The sequence below is a fragment of the Dromaius novaehollandiae genome, chromosome 1, assembly GCF_036370855.1.
Source record: "Dromaius novaehollandiae isolate bDroNov1 chromosome 1, bDroNov1.hap1, whole genome shotgun sequence".
In the NCBI taxonomy this organism is placed as follows: Eukaryota; Metazoa; Chordata; class Aves; order Casuariiformes; family Dromaiidae; genus Dromaius; species Dromaius novaehollandiae.
The window spans coordinates 142,196,335-142,210,753 of record NC_088098.1 but is presented as its reverse complement, the minus strand read 5'-3'; the positions used below and the strand labels follow the sequence as shown (position 1 = coordinate 142,210,753).

The 14,419-nt window shown below is 38.1% G+C and overlaps 1 pseudogene; it reads right to left on the bottom strand.

Annotated features, from left to right (window-relative positions):
* Positions 1-6,349: 6,349 nt before the first annotated feature.
* LOC135327449 (tigger transposable element-derived protein 1-like) lies at positions 6,350-8,134 on the bottom strand (annotated as a pseudogene).
* Between the last annotated feature and the right edge of the window lie 6,285 nt (positions 8,135-14,419).

Here is a 14,419-nt window from a genome sequence, read left to right as displayed (position 1 = left end):
GGATCTGACCGTCAGAAATATGGGGAAGTTAAGCGGTGGCATAAAAGCTAGAAAAATGCAAGCTTTGTCAAATTTTTGCAACAAGGAGAAAACAGTCCTAGAGCACAGCTATTCTGTAGGACAGAAAACAGCTATAAAATAGGAAAAAAATGCTCAAAAGGCAATAATGCTGAAAGAGATTGAACGATCAAAGATCTCTCATATCAAGCACCTCCATTAAGGGCAGGAATGGTGTCTTATGTGAGAGACAATGAAAAAATATAAGATTATAATAGGCAATATGAAGATTTTGATGGAAAGACAAAATACAGTTTACATGGGAAGGTGGCTTTTGATGGCAGGGAATGCTGTGCCAAGCCTATGAAATTTTATTGAGAAACAGTTTTCACAGACCTCAGTCATCAGCTCTTCTTCTTTCAACATATGATACACTAGCTGAGAGTCTGATGAGGAATGTGAATTGGATGCTACCTGTAGCAATACTATGTTTGCCAATTCAGTGTACCATTTTGGACTGTTATGAAGAGACATGAGAAGGAGAAAATAAGGAAGACAGACTTGTATTTCTGTTGAAGCTGCCATTATAATTAAAGTCAGAGACAGTAATTCCCCTTAGGTTTTAGTCAAGTAAATAATGTGAAGCTGCACATATAAGTCAAGACAGATGAAAGAATTTGCCACATCTGTAACATATCCAGTTTTAAACATGCGATAAATGCTACTTATTTATTAGCCTCGGCAGCATGTACGAGGCTGTTATACGGGGTCAGATCCATGCCTATGGGTACTGCATTTACTGTTACTGTCCCAGTGTCATGTGAGCAACCTGCTGAAAGCAAATCCTTTTCCTTTTAAAGCCAATCCAAACAGAAATGTACCACATTTCCTGTATTTTTGTCAGTCATTTACAGCATCATATTATCACTTTAGATACAATATTGTAGAGATATAAGGAGTATTATTTTGGCAATTAAATTTGTTTTTTAAATCTTAAAAAAATGGAGACACAAATTATTTATGAAATAATAAATTACTTTTCCCATTATCAACCCTCATGGCAGTCCCCTCTGTGAGCCCTAGATACATGTATCAGTTTCAGTTTAATTTACAATCTTTCTTTCTATGGACAGAATGTGATAAGAAAGAGTCCCTTTCTTGAGAGACGTCTTTAAATAGATCTTCAAAGGCAATCTTCAACCCTAGTTTTGGTTGGCTATGGTTAAGTTTTATCAAAAACCACATTGCTTGTTCCCAGAAGTTGTTCCTGAAAGGTTAATAGATTTCCTTAGAGAGCCCCAAATAATCTGGAAGTCTGATAGACTGCATGTGAACTTCTTGAGATCCCTGGGACAACTGAACCCCTGATTTGGGAAGTTAAGATGGATAATTCTCCAGACTGCAGAATACAATGGGGTTGTAAGGGTGAGGCGGGGGCACCGCCCGGATTCCCAGCAGGGACGGATACATGAACACAAGGCATACGATGGTCGATATGGAGCATTTATTACCTCTGCGTCTGAATGGGGGTTCCCCGGCGTTTTCCCGATCAAGGCAATAATGGAGCGGGGGATCCCTGGCACCGCTGAGTGTCGGTCCAGGGTGAGGAACACTGGGTGGGCACTAGATGAAGTTTTTATGTACTATACACATGCGCAGTAAGCATGTTGAGCTCATTGTTATTCTCGATTCAAAGCCCAGGTGCAGCACCACCCTGGCACAGGCTCAACTACATGACTATGGGTCAACATGCCCTGTTGATGCTCCTTTTCCCACGGAACGGTCTGGCTAGCCTCCATCACCTATCTCCTCGACATTTTTCTGCACTTTCCCATACAGGGGTCTGCACCTGCACTGGCAAGCCTTAATCCCCAGTGGTGTTCAGTTCATGAGTGAAGAAAACTAGTTTCAGTCTAAGGCAAAAACTTCCCAGAAGCATCAGAATTATTTGAAGGTATACATTAGCTTTCTACTTAATAGTCTTCTAAGTGTGTTTCATTTTTTTTCCCTTAATGAGGCAGTGTGTGAAATGAATAGGCCTTATCAAAACCATTTTGGCTTTTCAAAGTGGAGTAAAAGAGAGGGAAAAAATTAACAATAAATAAAAAAATGAAACACATATGTCAGTTAAATATTACATTTCTACCTTGATCACAATCCTATACTCTTTAATGAAACAAATATAAAAAAGGAAAGGTATTTTTCTCTCCTGTTTACTTTGTCTTTGTCTCAAAAACTTTTATTTGACAAGTATTGTCAAAATACAGAAAAGAGAGACCCATTATATATCTGACACAGTTAGCTGGATACACACAGGGCAAGACCATACAATTCTTTAGGATTTTATTGTTTGTGTCTGTCCTTTACCATCCACAGAAGGTGTTGCACAATGGCATAATGGCATTCCTACAGTTTTTTTTTTCTTCTCTCTTAAAGTCAGAGACAGTTTGCTGTAATCACCTTTTGATAACAAGATTCATGCTTTAAGGTCAAAAAGGACCATTGTGATCATCTTTTCTGACCTCCAGCCTAAAACAAGCCACAGAAATTCATCCAGTGTTGCATGTGTCAAGTCTGTAACTTCTTTGTGAGCCACAGCATGCCTTTGAGATAAATCTCCACCTCTGATTTAAAGACTTCAGTTGAAGAAGCATCCACTTTATCTCTAAGTCACTCAATCTGTCCTCTGCAGAGTTTCAATCTTCAGCCACTACATGTCACTATACCTATGTCTACCAGCTCCTTCGCTATTAGAGAGTGGATTTTTGTAGACCATGACGATTCAAATCTTAACCTTCTTGGTTAAGCAAAGAAGCTCTTAACAAAGCTCTTTAAGCTTTAGTCTTTTGGTAATGTGAAGGGGGATATATATATATATATTTCATATTTGAACAGTTATATGAATAATCAGAGTAAGAATCTGAACATGCCAATGAGAAAGCAGGTCTAGTTTCCTAATTCTGTTTCCTCCTCTGGTTGGTTTATATCTCATGAACTGTCTCTTGGAAAAAATCTCTAATAGGCTGTTGTGTAGAAAAAAAGTCATCAGATAATGACTAATAATGGCATCTTTTAAAGCATGCTATCATAGAAGACAAACCCATTCATTCATGTGTAAAGGGCCAATCAGGAGATGAGATCTACAGTCTGACTCAAGCTGAAAACATGGAAACATAAACCGTAAATATTTAAGGAAAGAAAGATGCTGAGAGGAGGATTAAGGTTTCATAGAAAATAGTGAGGAATAAGTTAAAAAAACTCACTTCATTAGTAATTACCTAATTAAAAAAAAATTCTGAAAGAGACCTGTAGGTAAGATAGATAGGTAGATGGGTATTCTTAAAGTATGGGTAGACAACAACAGAAGAGTAACCCTTCTGATCATTTCCCTAATGTGGCTGCTTGTCTTTGCATCCCTAGTACTGAGATCCTGTTTATGTTTCATTTATGCTGATGTGAATCTTTATAAAAGTAGCCATGTCTTAAATCATTTTTTTGAGTAATTTTGAATCTGAGTAATGGTTGGCAAGTCCTCCTAGATTTCTTTCTGCTGCTAAGCAGCACATTCATCCTGTAATTATATCAGCCTTCCTTTGCAGGAATTTGCAAGGTAGGCAGATATGGGCGAGGTTTGCTTATGCTTTGCTCTTGATAGATATCAGGAATTCTCATATTAGTGCTGGGAATTTTAGAACTGCTGTGGCCTGATCTTGGCCCAGGCCAACCAACCCTGCAGGGAGGCATGTAACTAGTATTTTCTTTTATCTTATTTGTGATTTTAGGTATAAAAAGAACAGTTCTCTTACTGTCACATTTGGACTTTTTATCCTATTCAAAAAAAAAAAAAAATCAAAGGGTCTTTAAAGGCAGGAAAAATAGTAGATAGTTAACTGTCCACTATTGTTTCCTTAATAGAAGTCCTAGTACTAGAACCTAATTGCCCTCATTTTAACATTAAATAATACAAATCACCATTTAATATCCACTAATGTGATAAAAAACTTTGCTATGTACCTATACCTTTCCTTTGCCAGCACATAAGCATGAATTCAGGTGAGGCCTGATTTTTTCCAGCTGATCAGTAAAGTGCTAACTTTCTAAATATTAATCAGTGTAAGCAATAGCAGAAAAATGATTTTTAAATACATGTTAAAATCACCAGCTTGTTTAGCAACTGCTTATATTTTTCAGCTCAGTGCTGACAGTATGGACAGTAACAGGGAATATAATTCAAGTCACCTCCTTTTTTAAAATTATTGAAAAAGTCAGATTTTGAGGTGTCTTACATGATCCCATATGGGGGGACTAGTTCTTCTTTTATTCAGCTGCAGAAGTCTTCAAACAGCAACCTTTCTTTTTATTCTCCCTTTTTCCTCTTTATCTTCTGCCTATCAACTAATTAAGGTAAGGAACAGCATTAATGACTCTGTCTGTCACAGAGGTTTGCAAAACATGACTGTAACTATGAAGAAAATTCTCTTCCCCATGGTAATGGCAGACTACATAGGGAAAGAGGCATGAAAGAGACCTTTCCTGCCTGTCTGGCACAATACTATTATTTTGAGACCCTGTATGGCAATGCTAAAGCTATACAATGGTGCAAATTCTATATTTCTGAGTTAGGCCTGGTTTATAGTTCTTTGATTAGAGAGCTATAGGTCAGTAGGAGTCAGTGCTCATTGGTGTGATAACTGAAATATGTGAATAAAGCCTGTCTTATACATGAGCATCGATCATCAGCTGACTAATTTTTTCATATCCATTCCTGTTTTGCTAAAAATACACAAAAAATATTTTGATCTATTTATTTACAGAACTTGTAGTTGCATATAATGTAAATATATTTAGAAACCTTTCCCTTACTATATTTACTTTTTAACCAAAATAAATAAGTACAGTTCCTATCACCCATTTAACCCAAAGTTGATTTAGAAAAGTCTGTCATTTTTTTGAACTGCACTGCAAAAAGAACACTATATGAGTGGAAGTTATATGATATTTTCATGTTTTGTTTCTCATTAGCACCTCTCTTTTTTGTACATTTTGTCAAACGTACACTGGCAGTGTACTTTGCGTGCATGTATTGGGCACAAATGGCAGGGTTGGGATAGTGGGGTGTTGTGTGGGAGGAGGTGACCTGCCCTGTGCCCGTCACCACTGGCTCCAGCACCAGTGGGAGTGCCCCAGTGTGCGCCAGAACTGCAGCCTGTGGGGAGCACCCATGTCCGGACCTGACATATTTCAGAAAGAAGGGCAACAGGCTAAGCTCACGGAGGCAGATGGCAGGGCACTGCTGAGGAGGCTGCGGGAGGTGTGCAGCTGGAAATGTGCCTGGAGACACGCTCTGGCAGATGGGGCTCCAAGAGCTGCCATGCCCATGGGGGCATCCCGAGGGGCTGTGGCTGCCAGTGACCCTCGCTGGGGCAGGGACACCCCAGGGGGCTGTGGTCATAGGTGACCCATGGCAGGGCTAAGTCACTGGGGTCTGTGAGTGACACTCACTGGGGAAGGGGCACTCCCATAGGGGCTGGGGCTGTGGGTGACTGTTGCTGGGGCAGGGACATCCCCGAGGGGCTGTGGCTCATGAACAGCCCTCACCAGGGGTTTGCTTAATTGTTCTCCCCCACACACACACACACACAATACCTGAACCAGTGGTCAGAACTTTGTGCCAATCAACAATAAATTAAATTAAGTAAAAATTCCCCAGCTCAAGACTGTTTTACCCATGACAGTGCTATATGATTATCAGAGGACATCCTGCATCTGGGACTGGAACAAACACAATCCGATAATGCAATACAACAGTGGAGATTTCATACAGTACTCTCTGAAGTATTACGTAATGTATAATGAATGCAGCAGACAGAAGAATAGAAAAAAATATTCCAAGAGGAAAAAAGAATTATCTGGAAACATAGTAAACGTTGCAATTATTAAGATCATGCAAACATAACTGGAACTATCTAAATGAAAGAAATTGGAATAAAGTAACATGCCATCCTCAAAATAATCTGTAATATATTGGCAGGAAAATATTCCTCATACAATGCACAGATGAAAAATTTCCCAAAGGAATCTTGAAAAGTTATATTTATAACTTCAATACAGAAAGGCTTCAAGACTTGTATTTGATCTTCATCCATTTTAATTACAGGCATACCTCAGAGATATTGCGGGTTTGGTTCCAGACCACCACAATAAAGCAAATATCGCAATAAAGCTAGTCACACAAAATTTTTCCTTCCCAATGCATACAAAAGTTATGTTTACACTATACTGTAGTCTAAGTGAGCAATAGCATTATGTCTAAAAAAACAGTGTACGTACCGTAATTAAAAATACTTTATTGCTAAAAATACGAATCATCATCTGAGCCTTAAGCAAGTCATAATCTTTTTGCTGGCAGACAGTCTTGCCTTGATGTTGATGGCTGCTGACTGATCAGGGTGGTGGTTACTGAAGGCTGGGGTGGCTGTGGCAATTTCTTTAATTAAGACAACAAGGAAGTTTGCTGCATCAATTGACTCTTCCTTTCACGAAGGATTTCTCCGTAGCATGTGATGCTGTTTGATAGAATTTTACCCACAATAGAACTTCTTTCAAAATTGCAGTCAGTCCTCCCAAACCCTGCCGCTGCTTTATCAACTAAGTTTATGTAATGTTCTAAACCCTTTGTTGTCATTTCAGCAATGCTCACAGCATCTTTACCAGGAGTAGATTCCATCTCAGGAAACCACTTTCTTTGCTCATCCATAAGAAGCAACTCCTCATCCATTAAAGTTTTATCATGAGTTTGCAGCATTTCAGTCACATCTTCAGGCTCCACTTCTAATTCTAGTTCTCCTGCTATTTCCACCACATCTGCAGTTACTTCCTCCACTGAAGTCTCAAACCCCTCAAAATCATCCATGAGGGCTGGAATCAACTTCTTCCAAACTCCTGTTATTGTTGATATTTTGACCTCCTCCCAGGAATCATGGATGTTCTTAATGGCATCTAGAATGGTGAATCCTTTCCAGAAGGTTTTCAATTTACTTTGCCCAGATCCATCAGAAGAATCACTATCTATGGCAGCTGTAGTCTTACAAAATGTATTTCTCAAATAATAAGACTAGAAAGTCAAAATTACGCCTTGATCCCTGGGCTGCAGAATGGATGTTGTGTTAGCAGGCATGAAAACAACATTAACCTCATTGTACATCTCCATCAGAGCTCTTGGGTGACCAGGTGCATTGTCAATGAACAGTAATATTTTGAAAGGAATCTTTTTTTCTGAGCAGTAGGTCTCTACAGTGGGCTTAAAATATTCAGTGAACCATGTTGTAAACAGATGTGCTGTCATCCAGGCTTTGTTGTTCCATTTATAGAGCACAGGCAGAGCAGATTTAGCATCATTCTTAAGGGCCCTAGAATTTTTGGAAGGGTAACTGAGCGTTGGCTTCAACTTAAAGTCACCAGCTGCATTAGCCCCTAACAAGAGAGTCAGCCTGTCCTTTGAAGCTTTGAAGCCAGACATTGACTTCTCTCTATCTGTGAAACTCCTAGGTGGCATCTTTTTCCAAGATAAGACTGCTTCATCTACATTGAGAATCTGTTCCTTAGTGTAGCCACCTTCATCAATTATCTTAGCTAGATCTTCTAGATAACTTGCTGCAGCTTCTACATCAGCACTTGCTGCTTCACCTTGCACTTCTATATTATGGAGACGGCTTCTTTCCTTAAACCTCATGAACCAATCTCTGCTAGCTTCAAACTCTTCTTCTGCAGCTTCCTCACCTCTCTCAGCCTTCACAGAATTGAAGAGAGTTAGGGCCTTGCTCTGGATTAGGCTTTGGCTTAAGGGAATGTTGTGGCTCGTTTGATCTTCTATCCAGACCACTAAAACTTTCTCCATATCAGCAATAAGGCTGTTTTGCTTTCTTATCCTTCGTGTGTTCACCAGAGTATCACTTTTAATTTCCTTCAAGAACTTTTCCTTTGCATTCACAACTTGGCTAACTGTTTGGCGCAAGAGGCCCAGCTTTCAGCCTGTCTCAACTTTTGACATGGCTTCCTCACTAGCTTAATCATTTCTAGCTTTGGATTTCAAGGGAGACGTGTGACTCTTCTTTTCACCTGAACACTTAGAGGCCATTTCAGGGTTATTAATTGGCCTAATTACAATTTTGTCATGCCTCAGGGAATAGGGAGGCCCGAGGAGAGGGAGAGAGACGGGAGAATGGCCGGTCAGTGGAGCAGTCAGAACACACACAATATTGATCATTTAAGTTCCCCATCCTATATAGGCATGGTTCGTGGCACCTCAAAACAATTACAACAGTAACATCAAAGATCACTGATCAAATAGCACCACAAAAGATAAAATAATAATGAAAAAGTTTGAAATACTGCAAGAATTACCAAAATGTGACACAGAGACACAAAGTGAGCACATGCTGTTGGAAAAATGGCGCCAACAGACTTGCTTGACGCAGGGTTGCCACAAACCTTCGATTTGTAAAGAGCGCAACATCCGTCAAGCACAATAAAGCAAAGCGCAATATAGTGAGGTATGCCTGTATAAGAAGAAAGGGATTGTCTATTTTAAAGCTAGTCTTCTACTTTTCTTAGAATGAAAATATAGATTAACAATGGTTTATAACAAATATCCGATATATTAGGACAAATCTTAAAATATAACAGCTTACTAATGTGAGACTGAAAACACCATTTGATAGGAGTTGCACCTTTTTATAGGTATATTTGTGCACTAACCCCAGAGCTGATTTCATTCTATCTGGATTAGAAAACACATTCGGTCAGCTTTCCTCTTTTTTCAAGAGAAGAGAATGAAGCCAGACTAAGAAAGATCTCCCAAGAGAGAGAATTAGTTTGTGTCCACCAAAAAGGACTTATTCAGCTTGTGTGAAAGTACAAACTCTTTCTTAAGCAGGCACTTCTGCCTCAAACATCCTATCTCTTAGTAAGAAAATAACATATTTCCCTATTCCAACCATATGAACAGAAGAAAAAATTCAGCCCTCAGTCAAGAGCTTCACAGAAGTCCCGATATCATAGGTACCACCCCATAAATCAGTTTGCCGTTATTTCACACAGTTGGACTATACAAGTCCTCTAGGCCACTTACATTCAGGATAGTACTTCAGCTTTGCATAGCTATTCAAGTCCCTAGGGAGACTGGAATGTGATTCAAGCAACTGTAAAGTATGTTTAGTGAGTGATATGCGTTCTTCAGTAGGATAGCATCATTGGCAGTCCAGCCACACATGCAATATCAGCAACCATAGATATAAAGAACTGTAGAAGATATAGAAAAAGTAAATGGACAAAGTAAAAAACAACTTGACTTCTGAAGAAGCTTTAAGTTGGAATATCTCACATATCTACAATAAAATCTGAAAGTGAGTTATTAACTCTTTGGGGACATACAAACAGTTTCTTATTAGTTGACTGAATATTAAAAATATGGTAAGTGGAGACAATATTCCTACAATATCATCAGCATTTACATTTTGAGCTTGTGATTTATTGTATGTTAAAAACCGTTCATTGTTCCAAGTGAACGGTGCTAACTGAGAATCATCTTCCTGCCTGATACTAATGTAAACTTCATTGTCTCGTATATTTTACCTAAGATTGGCACAAAATCAATCCAGATTTGACTGTCACCCTTCTCTCCTGCTCCTCTGCCTCTGAGTTCTGTACTTGGAAAAATCAAGATATATTCTTCACATTTTAAAATGTACTTTATTTCAGAAACATTGGAGCTCAAGATATATGTGAAGTAGAGATGTGTAAAATTGTTAAAGCACTCCAGAAATTTTTATAAGTACTTGGGTTTGGAAGTGATCGTAATTCTGGGCTCATGCAGTTTAAAGTGATTTAAAATTACTGGAACACTTTTACTAATTTCAGAGGTTGTGAGTTTCCCAAATCAGAGGTATACTTTTTAAACATAATAAACTGTGAATGGCAGTTTATATGTTTGATCATTCAACAGTAGATGTAGTGTAGATCAAATGTCAGGAGTCTAAAGAAACTAACTGCACTAATGAGAGGATTGCAATGGACTGTTAACTTGCTTTCTCTGCTAACTCTTGCTGCTGCAATATATACCACTATGTCTTTGATGTCACTTTGCCTTCCTCTCTTCTGACCCTTTCATGGGGTAGAATTGCTGAAAGTTTTAGCAACTGAGCTTTGCCTATTCTTTTTTCTACATTTCCTTTCCCTCTTTCATAGCCATCAGTAATTCTTTTCTGCACGAGAACTAATAACGTGTTATTTTGAAGCTATCAGGCACATTACATTGCAAAGAGTGAAAGGAAGCAGGAGGATGAAAAGTCAAAACTTCATGGTCTTATGGTATTGCCAGTGTTCCTGGAAAAGGACTGTAAATTCATCCCACTTTCAGTCCCCATAGCATTCTTTTTCTATCTCCTCCAAAAGTCAAGAAATAAAATTGCTGCTGTACATGTAGACACACACAATCTGCTTGAAATGAATCATAAATGGCCCGAACAGGTTGGGGAAAAAGAAAGGATTGCAGAATCATTTTTCCCAGTTGTTTTTTATGGGGTTTGTTTATATCTTTTTCTGGTTTTGTTTTTCTTCTGGTTTATGTTTTTTCTTAAATCTGGATTTCTACTTGTAGCTGGCTGGAAGCTCCTAGGGACTTCTGCAGCCAAGAGTTTCTGTTAGCTGTTTCCTGAAAAGATTTCCTGATTAAAAAGGGCTGGCAGCAGTAGTCTGCAACACCACCGGCTGGGGCGGCGGGGAGGATCAGGCTCCTGCTCATCTGCTGTGGGAAGGATCTGGTAAGCAGGAGTGCAACCAACACAGATGGTGGCTGTCACCAGGGCAGGGGGCACAGAAGCTCTGCTCCAGCCAGTGTGGGACTGTGTGTCAGTGGTGGTGATGTGCTGCAGCCATTTCTCCACCTTTGCCAGCTGGGGGAAGCAGACGTGGCAAAGCAGAGGCCTTGACCCAGATGGAGCTGCAGAGAGTGGGTGCTGCCACCCAGGCCTGGGGCTGCAGGGGCGCCTGGTGGCTCTCCTGTGCTGGGGCGACAGCGGGAGCTACAGGAGGTAGAAGTGAGCAGACTGCACAGCATCAGGATGCTGAACAGGAGTTTGACAGGCGTTTCAAAAAGACCTTGCAGAGGCAAAGGAAGTTCTGTCTATGCTATGTCTAGTACTAAAGACAAACATAGTTAAACAAAACAACAGAGCAGAGCTATAGAGTAAGGTTTGTATTAAACATGTCAACAGCAACCTACAGAAATTAAATTTGTCAAAAGAAAAAAAGTCACAAAAGTAATGCATTAAAAATTTAGCTTTATGTAATTTCATACAGATACTTAGACAAGTAGACCCAGGCTTTTGAAAGTTACTGGTGAAATGCAGTTTAATATGCTTTACAAGTTGTCTGTTGTTTCTGCAAGTATTTCAGTTGTAAATCCAGGCCAAAAGGTCCCCAAATAGTAAGTCACATTTGAAAAAACTTGATGACCATTTTAAGCATTTTAATTTTCAAATTAAAGTGGGATTAAGAAGGCAAAATATCCATAAATTGGCTACTACCTTGAGAAAATCAAATGGGCATTGTTTTAGATACAGTTAACATCTAGTCGATTGTTTTTCCCCACATCAAAAATGTTTATAGACCCTCAGATAAATGATTTGACTTTAGTCAATCAGTAATATGAGCATAGACTTAATGGATTAATTTAGTACTATTATAAATTATAGTAAAATATAATGGATTATATATGACTATATATAATGTGTGCCTATGTGTGCCTACGTGTGTGTACTTATACACATATATATATTATGACTTTAGAAAATCTCATTTACATGTTAGTTCTTCATTTCCTGCAAAGATTAAGGCTGACATCCTGCTTTATTATTAACACATCATAATCATCTGATCTTTCAAATAAAAGTTTCTTTTCTGTCATTTTTGTCTTTAAAGTGTTAGTTCTGTAACAAAAGCAATAAAGCATATTTAAAGTAATAAAGCGAAAGGCACATGTGTTCACTGACACTCTTGTCAGCCAAACAGGCCGTCTGCTCCCTTTTCCCAACTCCTCACCAAGTGGAGTGAAGCCCAACCTCCTGTGCTACACTAGTGGAGGACCCAGAACAATGGAACCATCTCCCTTGCCCAGTCATACTACTTTCAGTGGCAGCTACTAACAGCTACTGAGAGCTTCATATCCATAAATATATAACTTTCCACTAAATAGTGTCAGCTGAACACTACAATAAAGTCCTCATCGGCTCATCTTCATTAAACAGATGAAGTAACAAATAAATGAAATAGTCTAGGCTTGAGGAAAGGTGGGCCAAGGGGGAAGGGGGGAAGCATATATAAAGTATAAAAAGGCATAAAAAACTTCACGCAATTGATTCAAGCATGCTCTCAGTTCATCTAATCTCACAAAAACAAAAACATTGTCTAAATGGTGAGGAATTACTTTATTCTTAGCTTTTCTGATTTCTGTGATAATCACAGTCTACAATGACATTTATGAGATGCTTTTTACACTCTAACAATAGAACTAGTTTAGCTATCTTTAAGACTGAGAGGTGTGGGGTTTTTTGTTTTCAGTTGCTCAATTGTGATCACTAAATACACAATTCAATATATTCCATCGATTCATCATATGAAGTACCAGATAAGATTCTACATGTGTGTAGTACTTAGCAGAGTATATTAATATTCAGAGTTGATCTTATTCAACAGAATCAGGATAGTACATATTTATTCAGACCAAACAATTTAGCACAGGATCAATTTAAAAACTGTATTAACAATAATTTCATCAAGTCCTCACTTTTTCTGCAAGTATCCTCATTTGTAATGGATATATTTAGATTCGTTCTCCCTCTGTGCTTCATGGGCAATGACTGACTGAGTGACTTCATTAGTTGCAATGTGTATTATATCAGTTCATTCTTCTAAAGATTGGAGGAGCCCTTTACAGTTGTTCTCTGTCCTTGCATATCACTTTGTTGCTTGAAACAGTGAAATAGATGTTTTGTTCCAGCTGTGAGTCTATGGTGTTTTGCACGACATTTACATTTAACAAAATGTTATATTACTTGAATTACAAGCAAAGAACTTTACAAAGTACAAATGCAAATCATAACTCCTACAACAGACAATAGGTATCTAAGCACTTTATACAACATCCAAAATAACACTTTTTTCCTTATTCTTCAACTGAAGTAGAACTGAAGTACCAAAATTCAAGAGAATGATCCAAAAATTCTTGGCTTACTCATCTGGATACTTGAGAAACAAAAGACAACTTAATAACTAAAGGTTTGCATGTGTATATAATACAGTGGTAGGATCCCTACCACCTTGTCTGAGCATCTAGGTCACACCTAAACACTTTTGTTTATTGTCTCTGGATGCAGGACTCTTGCATTCTTAGGTTACTTTTCTAGATTAAGGTTACTTTTCTAGGCTCTAGCTGTCATGACTTTAAAAGAAAATTTCCCACTGTCTAGACAAGCAACCAGTAGTCTATTTTATACCCTTAAATATATAAACATGAGGGAAGGGGGGTCTTAATCTCCAGGTCCCTTTTTAAAACTAGTCTTTGAAACAGCAATGTGTTTCCTATACAAAACTCTAAACAATGTATGTGATGATTTCTTGCTGAATAGAAGCAACATAAAATCTGTTTTGTTTGCAGCTTTAAACACTAATTCCATTCTCTTGAATATTATTTTAAAAAATTATAAAAAATACTAAATATTTTGAAACAACTATATCTTTAAAGATGCTTATCTGCAAATAGAGGCATCCTCAATGAAGTGTAATTTGGTTGTTGTTATTCTACTTTTTCCATCTGAGTTCTGTTCAACTGAGTCTCAATTATTTTGTTTTCAATTACTGTTCTTCATAAAGCACATTCCTGTGAGAATATTCAGCTAAGTGAGGCAGGAGCTGTTGCTCAATAACAGTAGTTATGGATGACTAACCAAAGATGGCAAAAGATGCTAGACAAACACCTACTTAGATTACCATAGTAACATATGGATAAACACATATTATACACATACCAGGACACTCTTTACTGTACAAATGAAAGAACAAAGATAGTTAGCATGACCCATCTGATATATGAGGTGACCCATATACTGGGAGATGAACCATGTTATTTTGCTTTTCACTTGTAATTATGATAATTATTCCACAATGTTTGTGCATAGTTTTGCTTCCAGATTAAAAAAAAAAGTTAAAATTAAAAAAAAAAATTAGCGCTATAGTTCATAGACAGTTTATAGATCCAGCTTTAGAGAAATAATCAGAAACAATCAACTTCTGCTTTTTCTTTTTTTTGGTAAACCATACAAATACAAATGTAGGAGCAAACATAAGGGAAAAGAGAAGCCTAAGA